At 39.1% G+C, this 21,714-nt stretch overlaps 1 long non-coding RNA gene across 1 annotated transcript; it reads right to left on the bottom strand.

Moving 5' to 3' along the window:
* Positions 1 to 3,938: 3,938 nt before the first annotated feature.
* On the bottom strand, positions 3,939 to 8,744 carry LOC111775002 (uncharacterized). Its single transcript, XR_002810429.2, has 3 exons — positions 8,609 to 8,744; positions 7,873 to 8,048; positions 3,939 to 6,111 (listed from the first exon to the last, which is right to left on the bottom strand). It is a non-coding gene; the product is annotated as an uncharacterized lncRNA (long non-coding RNA).
* Between the last annotated feature and the right edge of the window lie 12,970 nt (positions 8,745 to 21,714).

Genomic DNA, 21,714 nt, shown 5'->3' with positions numbered 1-21,714 from the left:
CATTTTTGCACCTTTCTCTGCTTTTTTCTTGTAGTTGATTTCTAGTTTCATAGCATTATGATCAGAAAAGATGTTTGATATTATTTCAACTCTCTTGTATTTATTGATGTTTGCTTTGTTTCCCAAAATATGGTCAATCCTTGAGAATGTTCCATGTGCACTTGAGAAGAATGTGTAACCTGCTGTTTTTGGATGAAGTGTTCTATATACATCTATTAAGTCCATCTGGTCTAATTTTTCATTTAATTCTATTATTTCCTTGTTGATTTTCTGTCTGGATGTTCTGTCCATTGGTGTTAATGGTGTGTTGAGGTCCCCTACTATTATTGTATTGTTGTTGATGTGTTCTTTTAGTTCTATTAAGAGTTGCTTTACAAATTTTGGTGCTCCTGTGTTGGGTGTGTATATATTTATAAGTGTTATGTCTTCTTGGTGGAGAGTCCCTTTTATCATTATATACTGTCCCTCTTTGTCTTTCTTTATCTGTTTTGCTTTGAAGTCTACCTTGTCTGATATTAGTATAGCGACACCTGCTTTCCTTTGTTCATTATTAGCTTGGAGTATTGTTTTCCATCCCTTCACTCTGAGTCTGTGTTTGTCTTTGGGGCTAAGGTGTGTTTCCTGGAGGCAGCATATTGTTGGGTCTTGTTCTTTGATCCATCCTGCCACTCTGTGTCTTTTGATTGGGGAGTTCAATCCATTTACATTTAGAGTGATTATTGAGACGTGGGGGCCTACCACTACCATTTTGTGTCTTGTTTTCCGGTTTTCTTCAATTTCCTTTGTTTCTCGTCCCATGGTTTAATCTGTTCTGATGAAGAGCTGCTACTCTCTGTTGTTGTCCTTCTACTTATCTCCTCTGCTCTTGGTTTTGTAGCCCCTTTCCTTTTTTTGATTTTTCAGGAATGAGGGTTTTCCTGAGGATTTCCTGAAGAGGAGGTTTTGTGGCAATGAACTCCCTTAATTTTTGTTTATCTGGGAAAGTTTTTATTTCTCCATTGTATTTGAAGGATATTTTCACTGGGTAGAGAATTCTCGGCTGTAGGTTTTTGTCCTTCAGATTTTTGAATATATCATTCCACTCTCTTCTAGCCTGTAAAGTTTCTGCTGAGAAATCTGCTGATAGCCTGATGGGGGTTCCTTTGTAGGTTAGTTTCTTTTGCCTGGCTGTCCTTAGTATTTTCTCCTTGTTGTTGACTTTTGCTAGCTTCACTACTATATGCCGTGGGGTTGGTCTTCTTGCATTGATAAAGTTTGGAGATCTATTGGCTTCTGTCACCTGAAGATCCATCTCTCTCACCAGATTTGGGAAGTTCTCAGCCATTATTTCTTTGAATAGGCTTTCTGCCCCCTTCTCCTTCTCTTCTCCCTCTGGTATACCTATAATCCTTACGTTGCATCTCCTAATTGTGTCTGATAATTCTCGGAGAGTTTCTTCATTTCTTTTTAGTCTTCTCTCTCCTCCTCTGCCTGCAGCATTTCTATATTGCCATCTTCCAAATTGCTAATTCTTTCCTCCATATTATCGGCCCTACTGTTCAGTGCATCTAGATTTTTCTTAATCTCCTCTATTGTGTTCTTCATTTCCAGTATTTCTGTTTGGTTCTTCTTTATTGTATCAAACTCTTTTGCGACATAGCTCCTGAACTCGTTGAGTTGTCTATCTGAATTCTCTCTTAACTCATTGAGTATTTTAATGATGGCTGTTTTGAAGTCATCGTCATTTAGGTTATATATTTCATTTTCTTTGGGATTGTTTTCTGTGTATTTGTTATTTTCCTTCTGTTCTGGAGATTTAATGTATTTTTTCATATTGCTTGATGTTGTAGATTTGTGCCTCTGCATAGAGATAGAGTTTAGTTGCTCCTTCCACTTGTTTCTGCTGGTGTGGTGGGGGAGCAGCTGTTTATACTGCACCAACCAGGAACCCTATCCGCAGTTGCTAACTGGGCCTGGGCCCCTCCTCGTAGTCACAGTGGTCCTTTGGATTCCCTCTTCTGCCATGGGGGCCGTCACGGGGGGCTTTAGGCTGCTGGTGCCTACTGTTGCAGCCCACCTAGATGTGCTCCCTCCTTGGGGTCTGCAATGGTGTTATGGGCTTTTCCAGTGTCCAGGGGTAGGATCACTTATATTTGCCACTCCGTCACTGTCGGCACCCACAAAATCTCATTTGTCCACTATGGGTCACAGCAGAGCTATTGGCATCTTCTACAGTCTGTGGTTAGCTCACCTAGCTATGCTACTTTTGTCCTGGGGTCTTCCAGCCTTGTGGCTGCCAGATGGGTGCTCTCTACTAGTGCTGTGCAGAAGCTTTCGCTGAGGCTGCTGTGAGCCTGTAGGGTTTCCCCCTAGGCTACGGAGCCAGGTCACTGGAACTCCACCCAGCCGCAGTCCTGTTCCCCAGGAACTCGGGGAGCCCTTTGCTCTGTCTGGGGGATAGCCGGAGATCCTGATTTCAGTGGTAGCTGGTCAGCTGCTGCCCTGCCTGATATTCTCCTCTCCGGGACCCTCCTGGTGTTGTGGATCCTGGGCATGGCCCCTCCGCTAATGGCAGACAGAGAGTTTTGTCTGCTGCCCGGGCGGAACTCTGGAGCTTCCCCCCTGGGCTGTGGAGCCGGCCTCTGGAGCTCCACCCAGCCCCAGTCCTCTCCGAGATCTCCAGCAATCCCTTGCCCCATGGGGCGGGCAATGGTAGCTGGGGGTCACCTCGCCCTCTGGGAATCTCTCCGGGACTTTCCCAGAGTTGTGAATGCTGGGCATAGCCCCTCTGCTAATGGCAGACAGAGAGTTTTGTCTGCTGCCCGGGCGGAACTCTGGAGCTTCCCCACTGGGCCGCAGAGCCAGCCTCTGGAGCTCCACCCAGCCCCAGTCCTCTCCAAGATCTCCGGCAATCCCTTGCCTGGCCGGGCGGGCAACAGCATCTCTGTCTGACTTATTTAGCACAATATACTACAGGTCTGTCCATGCTGTCACAAATGGCAGAATTTCCTTCTTTCTCATGGCTGAATAATATTCCATGGTGGATATATACAACATCTTCCTTATCAATGCATCTGTTGACAGACGTGTTTTCTTCTCTCTAGGCGTCTCTGCCCCTCTCAGCCGCATGTCATTCCCTGTCTCTGTCTTATGCATGTGTTTGTATGTATGTAGGTATTTCTGTCTGTCTTATTTTCTCCCTTTCCCTCTATCTCCACCACCATCTCCTCAACTTGTCCACCTGCTTCTTCCTCCACCCAGACTGTCTAACACTCTAGTCTCTATCTCCCAAATCCTTTGTCCTCCCTATGGATCTATCTATCTTTTTTAGTATATGAAGCAATCTTTAGCTTCTTTCATTTTCCATCACCATTTCTCAGCCCACTCAAAAAACAAGGACTATTATCTTTGGTATCATTAAAGATTAGAGATGAAAAAAAGTACATGCTTATAATTTAATCATCTTTTTTCCACTGGCCTCATCTCCTATTATTCCCTTCTTTGTACTCTCCTTATAAGCTATACAGAATTGCCTGCAGTTTTACAAACTCCTGTCTCCTTAGAAGTGCCTGCCCGTCTTGTCTGTCTGAGTATTCCCTCCTCTTCCCTGGAGAACTCCCACTCTTATTCTAAGGACTGACTCACCCACCCAAAGAGGAGGCCACTCCCTTCAATACGGAATTAGACATCCCTCAGTGCTTCAGAAGTCCCTGTGCTTCCCCTTACAACACTCATCACACCATTCAGGAAATGTTAACAGGCTTGGATGCCTTCCCCATAAGACATGGCTCCTTGAGCACATGAATACATACATAACTTCAGTGCCTAGCTCACAGCCAGCACTCCTTAAATGTTTGTTGAATGAATATCGCAATTCTAAGCAATAAGCAGTGATCCATGTCAATCTCTCTTTTCTTTGACAGCGTCAACATTAAACTGGAAACAAAAAGACCAATGTGCAATTACTTATAAGACTTTATATCTTTCTCAAATGACCTTAGCAAAGAGGAAAGACAAGAGTTGCAAGAAAGGGTGGAAAAAGACCAGGTTTTGTGGCAAAAATCACCAAACAGTTTGTGTACAATTGCAAACTGAAAACATCTTGGCCACATAGAGCCACTTTTAAATGGGAGTCACCTAATTTGAAAAGACCATTTGTACAAGGGAGGCAGTAACTTTGGCCAACAATTCTCTTGCCACTGATTTCAGAATCTTGGAATAGGTAATTTCAAGGGAAAAGTTTAAAGTAAGGGAAAATGTATCCAAATCATAATCAAATGAAAATGCTACAGAGGAGGTTGTTGGGTGGAATTCTTTCAGGCTCTAAATTTAACCATATGGGATTCTTTTCTAAGTATCACCCTGGTCAATCTTTGGGAATGAAGGATTTCCTTCTTAATAGTAGACTACATTTCACCAGAAATATAGACCCCAACTCCCTTTACTTAGTTATTCCCCTTGACCACAGACATTTTTCCTTGTTGCATATGTAGCATATAAGAAAGTCAATGATTGTAACTTTTCTCTGACATGGCAAACTGAACTGCAAATATAAGAAATAAGAGTTAAAAATCTGTTCTCCTCTCCTAGTGAACTGAGTTACCTATGCTAAGGAGTCTCAGTGGGGATATCAGAGCTAACTGTTTCAGAATGCAATATAACAAAGGGATTAAAAGGAGGCAGCTTTATGACGTGTGAATGATGAGCTTAAACTATTCTATAAACAAGTGCTCTGTAATAGAAGCACAGCTATTTAACTGTAGGTTTAAATAATACCACACTAAGCATTGTTTAATCTTACTTACCTGGGTTCTACTCATTTAGTAATTACCCAAACATTAACAGAGTTTCTGTAAGTGTCAGAGACAGTGAAGTTTCTGCTACGGAGACGAGGGTGTGAGTGAAATTTTGGAGATTGTATAGCAAGATGAATAAGACTTGGCTTCTAGCCTGGAGGAGCACACAGTTAAATAAAGGAGAGAGACTTGTAAATTTGCAATTCAGCAAGGAAGAGGACAATGGCTCTTCTGGGTCCATTCGATAGATGAAATCTTAACTTTCAAGTTTGTTAAGAAAGGACTGTCTTTTATATGTCCCAGTATAAAAATAATTGGCCAGATACTGGTCTTCTCAGTCAAATCACCCAAGAGATTAAAGCCGCTAGCACTAGTGTTGTTTTTAGGGGAAAAAGAAAGCAATTCCTTGTGCTTATTCATTCATTCATTCAAATAACATTTAGCGAGTAGGTAATACCGGCTAAGAACTGTACTTGGCCTTCACATTACAAGGTGGTAATGGCTATGGTGGGAGGGATGTCAGGGACAGTGGGGGCCAGACAGAGGAGCAACTGAAGGCATAAAGGAACTTTACAGAAGAATTAAGACTTGAGATGGCCTGTGAAGGTAACAAGTGGCTGTCATCTTGTCCTTATCTTTAGTTTTTGACTTATTGATTTCTCTCATTTATGTCCTTTCTCTATAATCTTTTCTTCAGTTGGCTATCTCTACCAAGCCTCCTTATTTTCATAGATTTGCCCTCTTTTGGGGTGGGAGGAGGAGGGGTGGTAAAAATAAGTTTAACTAGATGCCACCTTCTAGCTATCATCCAATTTCTCTATTTTCTTTCATTTGATTATCTTTCTTGCATTAGAGCTATATACTTATTACTTTTATTTCCTCTCCATTCATTTTTTTGGCCTGTATTCCCCACCACTGAAATGACTATTCTCTTGAACATTGTTAATAATAATAACTACCTATGTACTGGGGGTGGAGTTTCTTATTCTCATATTCAAGTTATTAGGTATGAATCACAATTTTGGCTTTACCATTGAGGCTCAGAGAGATTATTTGACTTGCTAGAGATTACAAAATTACTAAGGGATGAAACAAGATGCAGATTGGCATTCGTCTGGCTGCAAAATTCAGAGGTCTTCTTTCCTCCTCATAATTCTTGTCCTCAGTTGCATTTGATATTTTGACTTTCCTTTTTGTGGAGGACATCTGTTGTTGCCAGTTTAAAATCTGTTCCTCTCAAAATTTGAAACAGCATTCCAATATTCCCTTTGGAGAGCCGTCTACCTTTCTCATTCCTAACGGTTCAAAGTTGGGCTGGTGTCACTCATCTTCAGATCTAGAGGTAAGCACATGATATAAAAGGAAGCAGATATAAGAAGTCTAAACAATGTAGGGATATGCCAATGTTCCTGCTTATTTTATTTTAGGTACCCCATCTCCATATAACCCTGCTTCTTTCAGGGGGAGCCCCATGCACCAGTTTTAAAAACTGAACTTACTGAAAATAAGAATTAACTTACATGATTTGCTTAAATCCCTGTCCTCCTTCCACTACACTATGATGATCTAGTGCTTGGCTGGTGTTCTCCCAACTCGGGCATTCAGTTCACAGTTTACATGGCCAACAGCCTCAGAAATGAGTCACAGGTTGGCTAGCCTGTTCTCTGCAAAGATTTTGGGTCCTCTCATTTTCCTTCTGCCTTGTTCTCATTATCTACTTGGTCCTAGTGTCTACAAGACTCCTGATCCTTCAGATTTTAATTTATGGTGATTAAATTCCATTCCTGAAAGCCCGACAGTGATAGTCTTAGACTTCTCCAAGGGCATGTTTTTGTTGTTGTTTTGTTTTGTTTTGCTTATTTACCAACTAATTTTGCCTGCTCCTGGATACTTTAGAACACTTACCAGCCCAATATTCAGGCTTCAGGAGCCCAAACCTAGCCTTAATCCTTTCAGCCAAAACCCAGGTTGGCTGTCCAGGTGCCTCAGAAGAGAAGGCTCAGAGAGTCAATAGGTTGAACTCACATCTGTCTCCCCCATTTATGAGTAAGAATCTCAGGGAAAAGAATCAGGTCCAGTTAATCTTTGGATCCTCCAGTTTTAACATCATGCTTCTTACATGGTAGTTACTCTGTAAATCTTTGCTAAATTAAACTGAGTGGACCTCGTATGGCTCAGGATTATAATCTTAGAGTTTCAGTTTTTAACTGTGCCATGCATTCTCCCTCTAACCTGGAATGAGTCAAGATTTCCCCTACATATAAATTAGGGATGCTGATTGAAACTGTTTATAAAAGGCTGTAACATTGTAACACCCTTAAGTGAATACCATAAAGTACATTTAATGACTATTATGCAGCAGAGAAAACCCCAAAGAACAAGTTTTCATTTGTCATGAATTCTGAGCCTAAGCTCAAAGTTTATCGTTTTTTGTAAAAATGATTTCAGAAAAAAATTCTAGAGCTTGGAGAAAATTGGTTTTCATTCAGATTGGATGTAAAAAAATCCAACAAAAGTGGAGAACTATTTGATATTAGACAAGATTTAATTTTCCAACAAAGAAAGCAGGATTTCTCTTGTACCTGTTTCTAGTCTTTTCCTATTTTGTTGGGTGGCAGAATATTCTTTGTTTTGTTAACTACATGACAGAAATAGGAAATAAAAATTTATGACTACAAGAATTCTAGATGAATCCACTATTGTGAGATAAATATGGCAAATATATCAAAGGGGGATGTATTTTGGTCTCTTTGACACAATGAAATCATCCTAAGAGTGGTTGTGTCTCAACTAAAGAAAATCGTAGGAAGATTTTTATCTGGAACTACTGTCAGGTAGAACAATATGTCTGTGAACTGATAGTTTTCTCCGATGGATGGTGTTACAAATGGGGATGGAGAGTAACTTTGTGTGGAATTTAATATTGGACTTTGAGGGGACTATTAAACAACTCCCTTGTTTTAGCCTCCTGAATTCTGAATCAACTGAGATGGACAAAAGAATGAGGCAGATGGAGACTGAAATAGGGCTCTTGGAGAACATGCGGCAACAACAGACCTCTTGATTCTTAGCCCTAGAATTAAGCAAATGGTCTCACCTACTCACGCTGGATGAAAAGCAAGTTTGAGACCTTTACCACCAAGATTTCCACATGGTCGATCAGGGCAGATTCTCCACAGGCAGGCAGGTCCCAAAGACTAAAGGAAGAGGAAGGAACTACATTTGCCAGGTCCTCCTCCATAACTCACCAATCTTTAAGCCACTCTGTCCCTCCTAGGAAAGAGAGAGTAAAGAAACTGAGAGGAAAAAGTACCTTCTGTGGGAAAAGAGGAGTGGAGAATAAGATCCCACTACAGCCCTACCAGCACCACCAGATTATGTGTAATTGGCTCACTCCTGAAAGTATATCTGGTCCTCAGAGTAGTGTTAGGGGGAGTGTAGGAGAGTAAGAAAGAATTTCCATGGAGGTGAGTTCTCTAAGAATTGCATTTTAAATTTTTTTTTCTAGTGATGGTTTTGGCTTTGTAAGGTCACTTTGTGAGTGTTTCTTTTTCATTGTACCTCTGAACAACAACATAAATTTTTAACTTTCTCACAGAAACTTTTTTTCCACAATTCTGGATGCTCAAACTACGCTATTATCTCAATAATGATCTTTTCCCTAGAGTGCATTATTTGATATGTTACATTGTTGTACAATGTTTCAATTCTTAAGAACATTTCCCATTAAATATGATAGCAACCCTGCTTACTATCCAATTCATTATAAATTTATCATAAATTAGTATCGTATTTATAGTATTAAATTATAGTATTTATAATACTGTACTCACCAGCTGTGGCATGAAACCTCTGCGAAAGATCTTCTTAGATACTGACACCTATGAAGAAGACCGAGAAGAGATGGTCAGAGGTGGGAGGTAAGCCGGGAAGGACTTTTCTGGATTTCAACAGAGAAGATTCGAGAACTTTCAGGAAGATTTAAGATTCAAAAGGTGGTCAAGATGTTGATTTTGAATGACTAAGCAAAATAAGGACTGAAATACATATTTGCCCCTGGCAACGAAGAAGTCACTGCACACCCCGATGGGAGTACCTTTAGCAGAGTAGCAGGTAAAGCAACTTGTAGTGGGTTAAGCAGTGAACAAGCTACGGAAATGGAAACCACACTACTGTAGAATGCAGATTTCCATTTCTAAAGATTTAGTTGTGAAAGAAGAAAGTGCAATATCTAACAGCAAAGGTTACATCAAGAGAAAACCGAAGTTCTCTCATAAAAATCATTACCAATAAATAAACATACACTGAAAACCTATAGTAATTAGCAAGACATATTCTATATAATGGTACCATACAATAAAGTTCTAATTTCTGTGCTCCTTATATTTAGACAGTACAATATAAAATGGGGCTCAATGTGATGAACAGACAATATACGCAAAAGTGTAAGGAGAGTTCTGAGTGGGCCAGGGATATCATAAATGGTTTCATGGAGGGAGTAGGGCTTGTTTTTTTTTCTTAAAATTACTTAGGGTATGAAAAAAAATGGATAAAAGGAACAAAGGTCTTTCAAGATGACAATAGCAGGAGCAAAGTTATTGATCAGGGCATGATGATATAGCTGCATTTTTTAAACATCCAATCAAATCAGAATTTCCCCCATTCGCTGCTCCTCCTTCAGAAATCCCAAACAATTGTTCATACTCAACCCTTATTCTTCCCCCTCAAAAGACTGCCAAATCCGGAATTATTAGTGAAACTAGACATGCGTCAAATTAGAGGGAATAAAATAGATTGAGTTAGTTCATGGTGTTTTTTTCTGTTTCCTTGCTCAGGCACATAATTATAATATACCACACGTATGAGACACTGGTTTAAGCATTTCATCTATATTAACTAGTTTCATCTTCACAACAACCATATAAGGAAAATACTTCTATGATGTCCATTTTACAAATGGGAAACTGAGGCACAGACAAACTAAGTAAACTACCCAGGGTTATCCAGCTAGCAAGAAGCACACCTGGGATTCAAATTCAGGCTGTCTGTCTGATGCCTGAGTCTATGCTCTTAAATGCTACTCTACCCTGCCTTTTCCTCTGCTCCCTTTAATCCTTTTTCCACCTTTTTTTTTTAGATCTAAGTCAAAGTAATACATGGTCATAATGTAAAACATTCAAAAGTACACTATGTCTTGGCATACTCACTAGCTCTGCAATGAACAGCTCTGTGTATAACAGTGGGGACAGGAAGTGGTGAACAGATTGATGCAGCTTTCCATAAACACATGTCAAAATATCCCCTCCTTTTAGCTTCACTTCTTACTCCTGCCCTTTCTCCCTGTCAACTGGGCTTCCAAGTGCTCTCCAGGCATCACCAGGAAGATGATCTGACAGTGCCCCAAACACGGACACATACCTATACACACATACAGAAGCTCCTTCCTCCACGTTTTCTGGGGTACAGCTGCCTTCAGATTCTATTTCATCCTTCAACTTGCTCCCATTCTCTTTCCAATTTTCAGACACTTTTTTGAAATTTACTTTTGACCTCCATCCTGTCCCATCTTTCCTATCATGTGTTTATTCCATTTTGTGTTCCTTATTGTAATTTTCATAAAATTTCAGCCTGAACTGGAGACCATAGGGAAGATGACTTTTTAAAAAAAAATTAGTGATATTTAACTATCTTTATAGTCTGAAAACACTGATTTAGATGAGGAGAGAGTAAAAATGCAGGAAAATTTGAGAAAATTTAGCATCAATTCTAAAGAAGAATTAGAGATTGGATTCAGTGTACAAGCAAAGAAGTTCCTTAGCAAGGAAAAAAACACTCATTCATTCAACAAATATTAATTGAGCTTCTACTGTGTGCCAGGCAATGTCATAAGCACTAGGAATTATAGCAGTAAAGAAAACAAACAAAGGGGCCAGCCCGGTGGTGCAGAGGTTAAGTTCGCATGTTCCACTTCGGGGGCCTGGGGTTTGCCAGTTCGGATCCTGGGTGTGGACCTACACACCGCTTGGCAAGCCATGCTGTGGCAGGTGTCCTACATATAAAGTGCAGGAAGATGGGCCCAGATATTAGCTCAGGGCAGAGGAGTATTGGTGGCAGATGTTAGCTCAGGTCTAATCTTCCTCAGAAAAAGAAAAAAAAGAAAACAAAAATTCTTTTTTTTGTGTGCACCTTACACTGTAGTGAGAGGAGACAGACAACGAAAAAAAGCAATGAACAGACAAAATATTCTATCTGGGTAAGGACTATGGAGAAAAACAAGAAATAAAAAGGAGATAGTGGCCAGTGGGATTTAGGCAGGTGGGGGCAATTTTAAATAAAGTGATCAGAAAGGACTCACTGAGAAGAAAATATTTGAACAACAACCTGAAATAAGGAAAAGGAAACGTAGGCAAATATCCTAGAGAAGACTGCTGCAGGCAGAGAACAACCAACGCAAAGACCTAAGGTCAAAGCCAGAACATCACATTCAAGGAAGAGCAAGGAGGTAGATGAGCGAGGAGAGTAGGCAGCCTGAAAGTTAGACACAATGGTGAGCCTGCGGGTAAAGAGCTTCACGGGCCATTGTAAGACTTGGGCTTTTATTTGGGGTGAAATGGGAAAACAGTGGAAAGTTTGGGGCAGACAATGTGATCTGATTTATGTTTTTAGCAGAATGATTCCAGATGTTGTGTTGAGAATAGATTGTAGGGCAACAAGGGCAGAAGAAAGAGGATGAATTAGAAGATTATTGCAATAACCCAAACAAGAGATAATAGTGACTTGGCTGGCAAGGATGACTGTAAAATTTGGGGCCTGAGCAGCTAAAAGAATGGAGTCGCCATTAACTGGCATAGGAAATACAATGGAATACCAGAATTTGGCAAGGAAGATCAGGAGTTTTGTTTTGAGTTTGAGAAGCCTATTGGGTTTCCAGTGGAGACATTTAGTAGGCAATAAGAAGTATGAGTCTGGAGTTCAGGGGAGAGGTTTGGCTGGAGATATACAGCACATAGCTGATAAATATCAACTCCTTTTCCCATAATACAAAAAAGAACGATGGATGCTACTATGGGCAGTTTTATTAGGTAGGGAAGTGAAATTATTAGCATCTGATGGCCTCTATTTTCTCCGTCAAGGCTGAGGCAAAGGTATGTTCTAAAAGAGACGGAGTTCAGGCTATTAACAAGCATCAAGTAAAAGGTTTACCAAGTGGCATTTAGAGTCTAGCTGGATTTGAAAAATCCTAAATTTGTAGTAGTTCCAGTTGTGGTTACAGAATTTTACTTCCACAATGTTCAGTAGCATGTGTGGTAAAGCAGGGAAGGCAGGTCTTGAATCGGTTCAGGGTTAGGGAATGACTAGTGGGTGTGGAGGAAATTAATGATTCTGGTGATAGTATCATAGAATTGATGGCATAGAACCCAAACGGAGCAAGAAGCATGTATAATAGGGGTGATAAAAATAATAATATATAATATAGGAAATTGATGTAACATAGTACTGGAGCTAGATACCATGTAACAAAAGTTATTTTTTGCAATACTAAGATCCTTATTCACACTCTAAAAAGTACTCCACTGTATGTACAATTTACAAGACATTCAAGGAAGGAAAATGTTTGCAGTAAAATTGATATTTTTAATTGTTATGAAATTTTTTTTCACTGCTCAGGCAAATTATCTTTGCTTTTTCATTCCAAACTGGTTTCATTTGATTTAAGCCAAAATCCCATGTGATTCTCTCTAACTTTCTCTGGAATTTTTCAACAGACATAGGCATAATAATATAATTGTGGTCAGTCAAGTCCCTTAACAAAGGATAGAATGTCTTCTCATGGCATTCCAAAGAGATGACTTAGTCTAAGCTGGGTAGAGAGCAAGACAAGTAATGGTCTTAGGCATGGAGGCTCTCTGTAAGCAGATCTAGGCTTATGTTGACTTGTTTCAATGAAATAATAATCAGTGTAGAAGCTTTCCTTTAAGAGTTTACAAAACACCAAAAATTTAAAAGATCATTCTAGAGATAAGTGAATGTCTTTCCTATCATGCTTCCAAACATCAGGGCATCTAACAGATTTATATCAGGTGGGTAATGAGAAGGAATTCTCAAGTTGTATTCGTGGATCTCACAGTCTAGCAGTAACAGAGACCAGCTCTGGCTAGTTTAAGTAAAAAGGGGACTGTAGTTGAAGGAGACTGAAGACAATTAGAAATCCAAAGAAGAGGTACACAACCAAGTTTGGGGAGGGTAGGAACCAGGGTGGACTGGGAACTCAAAGGCAGGAATTGCTGAATCTTTGCTTTAGAGAGCTGCCCTTTACAAGACTTAATTCCAATTCCCTTAGGCTCTACATTTCTTTGTTCAAAATTCCAAATTCTTGGCAGAATGAAACCGAATGGTCAGCCTAAGTTAGATGCCTACCCCTGGATCAATAAGCAGGATGGAGGGGGCAATTAAGTTTAGAAATAAAGACACAGCTCTGAGAGATCATTCCTGTGTGCTGGAGATGGTTCCCAAAGAAGGGGAACTCTTGAAGCAAACAGCCACAAGAGGTTTCTACTACAAAGAAAGACAGGCAATAAGCTAAGGAACTTCAAGAGTGATGGATAAGAAAGAAAAGAAGAAAGTTTTCAAGAAAAACTATAACAAAGAGATTTAAAGTAGTCTAAGTATCAGGGAAGAAGATGGTGCCTAAACTGGGATGAGGAGGATATGAGAGAGTCAGCAAGTCAAGAAGAAAGAAAGAGCATTCCAGGAGAGACAACAGCATGTGTGAAGAGCACGGAAGTGGGAGAGAGTATGACACACTGACAATGCTGGTAGATGTCAGTATAACCAAAGCACAGGGAAGTAATATGAAGTAGTAAAGTTAGATACTGAAAGCCACTTGGACCACGTTAAGGATTTTGGACCTGATTCTATAGGCAATGAGTAGCTGTAAAAGAGTAGCTGACAGGATCAGATATATCTGCAGTTAATTTAGTCACAACCACCTGTGGGACACCAGGCACAGAAAGATGAAGGGCTTTAGAATCAGACAATGTGCTGGCTGCTTGTGTGATGTTAAACAAGATACTTAACCTTCTGAATCTTAATTTTGGCACCTGCAAAATGCAACCTCCAACTACTTTGCAGGGTTGTTGTCACTATTAATAAACACAAACATAGTTTCCAGAACATGTAAACGATAAATAGCAGCTATTGTTACATCTCATATTATTGTCTTTCCTTTTTTTTATGTTGCCTCTCAGTCTTCCCTCATCTCCTTCCAATTTGGCTGACATTTATTGAATACTTGTCTGTCATGTAAAGCTAAGTGCTTTACAAACATTTTCTCACCTGATCCTCAAAACAATCCTCTAGGCCACGTGTTATTATTATCTCTTTTATAAGATGCAGATACTGAAATTTAGAGATGTGAGCAAATTGCTCAAGATCAGACTTCTAGGAAAAGAATTTATGCCCCTTGAGAGCAGAAACAAGTTCCAAATTTCTACTATAGGGTCTAGCCCAATACTATACAGGCAGTGGATAATCAGTTTTGTTGGATAAAAAAGTGCATGAAACTCTCTCATTTAGCATTTCAGAAGATGTAAAGAACCCACATAAAAGTCCATAAGAGAGTTAGAGAAATAACTATTTTAAAGTAACTTAATATAAACACGTTTTGCTTTATTTTTTCATCTTGAACTTATGATCAGTGTATCAGTTAGCTATTCCTGTATAAGAAATCACTTCAAAACTGAGTAACTTAAAACAACTGTTTCTTACCATTCATGATCCTTTGGGTAGCCTGGCTGGTTCTTCTGGTCTGTACTAGCTGTACTTAGGATCAGCTGACTGATCTCTGCTGGGCTCTGTCACGCAGCTGTGCTCAGCTGGCAGGTTGGCTGGCATCTAGATGATCCAGCGTGGTGTATTAGTTTCCTATTGCTGCTCTAAGATATTACACAAAGGTAGTAGCTTAAAACAACACAAATTTATTATCTTACAGTTCTGAAGTTCAGAAGTCTTGACTGGAGGAAAATCAAGGTATCAGCAGGACTGCATTCTTTCTAGATTCGCTAGAGGAGAATCTGTTTCCTTGCCTTTTCTAGATTCTAGAAGCCACCTGCTTTCCATGTCTTCAGGCCAGCACTAAAGCATCTTCAAATCTCTTTCTGACTTCAGTCCTTGCTTCCATTCTCACATCTTCTCTAATTCTGACCTTCTGTCTCTCTCTTACAAGGACTCTTGTGATTACAATGAGCCCACCTAGATAATTCAAGATAATCTCATTTCAAAGTTCTTGATTTAATCACATCTTCAAAGCTTCTCTCTCCTTGTAGGGTAACATATTCATAGGTTCTTGGGATCAGGATGTAGATATCTGTGGGAGGAGGAGGCTTATTTTGCTGCTCACAGACGGCTTCCCTCGCATATTCTGGCAATTGGCAGCCTGTCAGTCAGGATGCCTCAGTTTTTCTCTGCGTGATCTTTCTTTCCCCCAGCAGGCTAGCTCAGGCTCGTAAAACATGGTGGTCTTAGGGTTCTAGCTAGTATCACACTTGCTTATGTCTCTTCGGCCAAAGCAAGTCACATGGTCTACCCAGATTCAAGAGGTAGAGAAATATACTCTACGTCCTTAGGGAGGATCTGTAATATCACATTGTAGGGCTTGGATGCAAGAGGGGAAGAATTTGTGGCCATTTTTATAATCTACCATAGCTAGCATAGTATGTGAGAAAGATCTTCTAAGACAAGTCCATCACTGGTTGGAATAATCCAAATCTTTGTATTGTTGTTTCCTCTGCCTAGAATGCTCAAAATGCATTCCTCTATTCCTGGCTAAATTATTTTCCTCATTCTTATCATAGCTTAGATATAACCTCCTCCAGGAGGCCTCCTCTTCCTGCTCTCATCAAACTCAGTACTTACCCCGACATAGCACTTAACATACTGCGTTGAAATTGCCTCCTTATTTTTCTGCCTGTCAACCTAGACTGTAAGCTTCTTGTTGGCAGAAAATGAGTCTCAGTCACTCTTCCTTTCCCAGTGACTTAGTGACATATCCTGCATGTGGTAGGTTAACAAGAATTTATTGGATAAATGTACTAACAAATGTTCTGTAAATACCATCCCTCAATTACTACTAATGTTTCATTAAAATATATTTATATTTAATGAATGTTTAATTCTTTATTTTTTTCTACTTGGAACCCAGCCTTTTATTGATAAACTAAATAGGAAAGAAAGGAATTGCTAGCACTAAATATTGATTACAGCAAAAAATTTTCTTTTCAATAAAAAGTTAAACTGTGATTTTGGAAGAGTGATATCACAAATTGATTGTATGACATTTAGGAATTCCACAGATTGCCACTTAGGCTGCTGATTTGTCGAACAAGAGATCTTTGAGGCTTTCAGTCGGGTGGCCAGTCAAAATTAGGAACCCAAGGCTAACTTAACTGAAATTCCTTCAAACTGAATACAAAATAAAAACCAAGGTATTTTGGGACATTTCCAGAAAGGTCTTAAGAGGCTGCTTGATTGCTGTTAATACATAAGGCAGAAAGCAAAGATTTCCAAAATTACATGACTCAAGGGCTAAGATTCCAGAGCTGCAGACACAACATGAGTAAGCAGGCTGCTCCAAATTGCCAGTGGAATTAAGGAATCAAATAGAGATGGTGAGTTACAAAAAACAGAGCTTGTTCGGGGAAAGGATATTCTGTATGCCTGCAACCAAGAAAGCCAGCTATAATATAAGTTAAAATGAAATGTACAGATGTTTAATATGATGAAATAACCAAGAAGAACTCACCCCTATGTTATTCTCCAATGTAATGTTACAATAGACCACACCTGGAAAATGTGTGGGTGCCCTGTATTTTTTAACTCAGGTAATGAATATGTGTATAACACGAGTTACAAAGGACAAAAATGAATAAAAACAACATTGAAGTCCAAAGACAATAAAGTTAATATTTAAGTATCTTGAGAGTGTTTCTATCCCAATATTAAAACTGTCAGTGTCATTGCTCAGAATATTTTACAGAATCTCAGTTAATCATGCCTTAAAACAGATCACAGTTTAACATAATAACAACAAATTCTGGGCTTTTTGGAAGTTTCTTAATTCTAAGCCTCTAAAGAGAATATACTCTAGAAGGCACAATCACATTTATTTGAAACTCATTCATAAAATACCCATCCATGCAAACTGAATACAGCCAATAAATTGTCATTAACGATGAATCCTTACATTCACAAACCCAAAGACTTAGTTCATTTAATCTTCACAACAACCCTGAGGGATTTATCATGATGCTCATTTTTCAAATGTAAAACTGGGAGCAGAAGATTTAACTAACTTGTCTAAAGTCATATAATTCTTCTATGGTATACTTGAATCTAAGCAGGTAATTCCAGAACCTATTCCCCTAACCACAGTGCTACATTGCCTCTCTTACAAAATACTGTGGATACACTTGGATGATTTAGAAACATTCTAATAAGAGTCATTTCAATTTAACAAACATTTCTTGAGCGCATGTTTAATATGAAGTTTTTACCAGCCTTTTCCCAAAAAACTAATGGGAAATGTATATGAAGTGGTGATTTCCTGGTTTCACAATTTCTCTTAAAATAATTTTACAATTGCCGTATTAACCAAGGGAGGCAAGTATAATCTGAATCCATAAACTCAGATCTGTAACAAATAATATTTATTCATTGTCATTAAATTTATTTAAATCCTTGTCCAAACATCCCTTGTGTTCAGCTGGCAAGAAATTCATTCTGTTATTATGGTTCTTCCCTCCTCTAGGATTGTCAGAGGCCCCAAGTCTTGCACAGTACCAGATTATTGGTGGTGGGGATGAGAGGAGTCCCTTAGTCATCACTCAGAATCTCCCTATGTCCATTTCCATAGCTTCCATAGCAGTATTCTGATTGCCCCATGTGCTGAATATGAGAATCATGGGCCAGGCTGGGAGGACCCCTTCCAGGACCGTTCTCTCTTGATGCTCCAATTTTGGAGATTTTGCCCTGTCTCTAGGACATGATTATAAAACAGGCAAGCTTCTTGATCACGCACCTCTGACTACAGACCCCACATTTCTCTCCAGCCTAACCAGAATATCTCCTTTCTTCAGGATCTCAGAGGAAACTCTTTCCCCCGCCTCTGTCAAGGATACCAGGCATAATCTCTTTAAAATTGAGTGTAGGTGTTCATAAAAGTCCCCTAAGTTCAAAAAACTTCTTCCTTACACTTTGCAAAAAATACATGTGGCAAGAAATTGCAAAAGATCAAGTTCTCTCCTTGAAAAGGCAGGAAGGAAGAAATGTATCTATACAAATTATGATTTCAATGAATTATCCATCCCTTGAGTTATACTTGAAATAATGAGGTCACAAAGTATAGCTCAGCCTGACCAATGGCTCCTTTGATCTAATAGTTCTCAAAGTGTGATCACTAGACCAGCAGCATTAGCATCACCTGGGAACTTGAAACGCAAAATATTGGGCCCCATCCCAGATGCACTGAATCAGAAGCTCTGGGTATGAGCCCACAATCTGTGTTTTAAAAAGCCTTTTGAATGACTGTGATGCCTGCTAAGGTTGGGGACCACTGGTTTAGCTGTATGCATTTCTCTATCATAACATTGAGTGTGTACTCTTAAAATTGACTATTTACTTGTGTCCTCCATTAGACTGTTATGTTCCATAAGGGCAGGAATCATATCAGTCTTTCACCTCGTTATATTCCCACTGCCTAATATAATGCCTGGAACATAGTGAGTGTTCATATATGTGCTCTGAGTATACTAATAAATGAATGAGTCCACAGTCGTTTTGTCTTCAGGACCATTTTTCTAGCTTTACCAGATCATCATTCGGAGTAGAGTCAGGAACTTGTAAGAATTCCTAAAATAACTTCAATAACTTTTCTTGATGTAGTATTCCTTTGTGCCCAAAAGTTTTCTTAAAGCAACAGAAAGCAGATGTAATCTGCAATGTTCCTGAGTACGACTGTTCAACAAAATTCGTGGGTTCATTCATTCACTAAATATTTATTAAAAACCTATCTATATTTAGGTCTTCTGCTAGGAGCTTTGGGAGCTAGATAGATGAGTAAAGTGCATTCTTGGCTCTCAAAAACGTACACCTGAGTAGCTAAATTAAATTAATTAATTTAAACCTACTACACAAATCTGCTGGCCACCATGGATTATCGGAGAATGAGCAGATAAAGTCATGTATGTCTTCTGAGTAAAGTTGAAAGTATATAGACCATTGGAGTTTCCCAGCCATGCCAATGGCTCTCTCAGATTACTAAAGCTATTAAAGAAGGATAGGTAATACTTCACTCAGCTACTTAAATGCTTTTGTATTTTCTTAAATCTGTTTATGTATTTCTAACCGTATACTGAACATATTCATTTGGATGATATGTGGTTCCTCCAACTTAAAATTTCCACTACTAACAGCTGTATTTTCTAACATTCATTGAGTTTGAGTTTTCATGGTGTCAGGCACAGCATCAGGTACAAACTATTCATTATTATCATATCATGATAATATGAGAGCGATTGAATTCTTCCTCAGAGACCTAGGAAGCTAAGAGGTCACATGGAAAATAAAGATGGAGTGAAGTTTATGAAATCCCTTAATGATCAGATCTTTCCCAATTGAAGGCGAAGGAGCAGGCTTCAGTGAGAGCTAGCAAGGAAGATTATTGGCCTGGGCTGTAGATTAATGGGTTTAGTGTTATTTTACATCCTAATTGACCATCCAGACTGGTGGGCCTGAGGAGCTGCCTGTCGCACAAGTCTGCTTACTTCAGAAGAATGCTCTCTGTAGCCCAAAGGTCTTAGGGAGGGGTGTACAGAGCAGGACAGAAGATAGTCCCAGGCAGGATTATAGACAAAACCAAACTGTGGATGAGTTCACATGATGGGTGAGCCCTCATAATGGTCAACCTTGAGTATGGTGGCAGTTGAAGTACACAGCAGAAGAGAGGAAAACACACCAGTCCAGAGCGGCAGGAGGTGTTGGCACAGGGCTAACAGAACAGTATTTGGGCAGCGTTAACAGCATGTTGTCCCTGAAAATGACAACTAAACATATGGTCTTAAAATAAAAATGAGGAGAATGGACTTTCTCAATAAGGCATCATTCTCTAATTTTTACTACTTTTCTTTGTACTTTTGTGTTTTCTCCCAAAGTCTCCTATAATGAATATGTATTGCTCTTATAATCACAAAACAAATTTTTTTGGTTTTAAATAGCATTCAGATTTCCAGGCAATCAACTTACCTGCCAACTTCAAAAGGATAAGTAGCTTCTTATCTTCCCTATTATACTGTAAGCTGATATTCTAAAATCATCCTGACTTGAAGGACAGAATTAAGAAAAAAGCAGCCTAATCTGCAGCATCGTGATTCCAGAAATGACTAGGCTTTGCTTTTTTCCCAATTTGAGAAGAAAAAGTCATGAAACAGCAATTGTACAGAGAGAAAGAGTTGAAGCAAAAGCATTTTCTATATCATTCCTGATTGAAAAAGCGCTATATAAATGGCTAAAATGATGATGTCATTCTTTAACAGTCATGGGTGGAATGGAGCTGCTGTTAATAGCTTCCCTGGAAGCAACCAAGGCCTATTGTTTGAGAAATAATTATTAACCTCACTGTTTAACATAATGTTTTCCTTGGCCATGACGCTAATTGAAGAAAGTCAGTGGGGTCATTATCTCAAGACACAACTGTGCCAAAATGACAATATTTTTCTGAACCAACTCACAGTAGTGACAGACTGAATAAACTGTACAAAGGTTGGTTATATAAAAGATAGTGCCATGGTCTTTTTTTCCAGACAGAAAAATGTGTTCATTTCACATATTTACTGCCTCAGCCCTGACAAACATCCAAGGTTCTTCAACAAATAAATTATAAGAAAAAGAAAGTGACAGAGAGAATAACTTTAGTTTAAAAGGGGCTGACAAATCATACTAAAAAAAATATGGTCAAAACAAAACAATATTAAGTAGGTACACAGATTTTGGTGATGAAACCACAAAGAAAAAGAAATTTAAGAAGCAATTACTCTAAAAGCCAGGATAGTAGTTACTTTTGAGGGGATAGAAGGGGTTGCAATTGAGACAGGGAACATGGGAGGGAGTCCACGACGATGACAAAGTATTTCTTCTTTACCTGAGTGGAGATGTCAAGGATGTTTGCCTTACAATAATTTATTTAGCCCTAACAATTAAATTAAATGTTTTTTTTTTTACTTAGTATATCTGCACAAAGACCACATATATTTGTATTAAATATAACATTTTGAAAATTCCAACAGCGGCTCTCAACTGGATAAAATATGTCTCCCTAGCGCTATTCCTCATCCAGGGAGGTCTGAAAATTGGGGGTAATGGATAGATGCCAAAATTAGCAGTGAAAAGTACTGAGGGCATTTTTAGTGGTCATTATAACTAGGGGGGTGGGGTGCATCTGTAACATGATAGGGTCAGGATCCATAAACATGCTGCAGCCCAAAAAGAGTCCCATACAATAGAAAAATTATCCTGCCTGAAATGTCAAGAGTGTCACCTACATGAAATTAACAGATCAATGATGATCACCTAATGCCCCATTATATCACACCTACTTCATAATGCTCATTTCTGTCTTTTAAGAATGGAAATACCATGCATGTGTGTGTGTGTGAGTGTGTGTGTATAAAGGAACTAGTCTAATTCCATGCACATGGATTGGAAGAATAAACATAGTTAAAATGTCCATACTACCTGAAGCAATCTACAGATTCACTGCAATCCAAATCAGAATCCCAATGACATTCTTTACAGAAACAGAACAAAGAATCCTAAAATTCATGTGGGGCAACAAAAGACCCCAAATTGCTAAAGCAATCCTGAGAAAAAAGAACAAAGCTGGAGGCAT

The sequence above is a fragment of the Equus caballus genome, chromosome 9, assembly GCF_041296265.1.
Source record: "Equus caballus isolate H_3958 breed thoroughbred chromosome 9, TB-T2T, whole genome shotgun sequence".
Lineage (NCBI taxonomy): Eukaryota > Metazoa > Chordata > Mammalia > Perissodactyla > Equidae > Equus > Equus caballus.
This window is presented reverse-complemented; position numbering and strand designations above follow the sequence as displayed.